Genomic DNA, 339 nt, shown 5'->3' on the forward strand with positions numbered 1-339 from the left:
TTGGAAACTTTGCGGTCAAATTTGAAAGTCATCATCGGTGACCGTTGATTTATTTCCTTAGTTGTAAAATTTATTTTTATACTTGATTGTAAATAATTACCACCGACTCCCAAAGATGACTCAAACCCTGCTTTTTGCCCGCTATATTGTAAAATTTCCAGCAAAAATACCTGCTCAGTTTTTAGGCCCCATTAAATTGGACACCGGCTAAACTGTTGGTAGAGGACAGAGTAAAAAATATAGAAAAGAGGATCCCAATATATGTATATTGTCAGTAGAAAGATGGGAATCTAAATGGTACGATAATTATGGCGATGAATGGATAAAAATACTAGTAAG

Source organism: Bemisia tabaci, chromosome 3 (assembly GCF_918797505.1).
Source record: "Bemisia tabaci chromosome 3, PGI_BMITA_v3".
NCBI lineage: Eukaryota > Metazoa > Arthropoda > Insecta > Hemiptera > Aleyrodidae > Bemisia > Bemisia tabaci.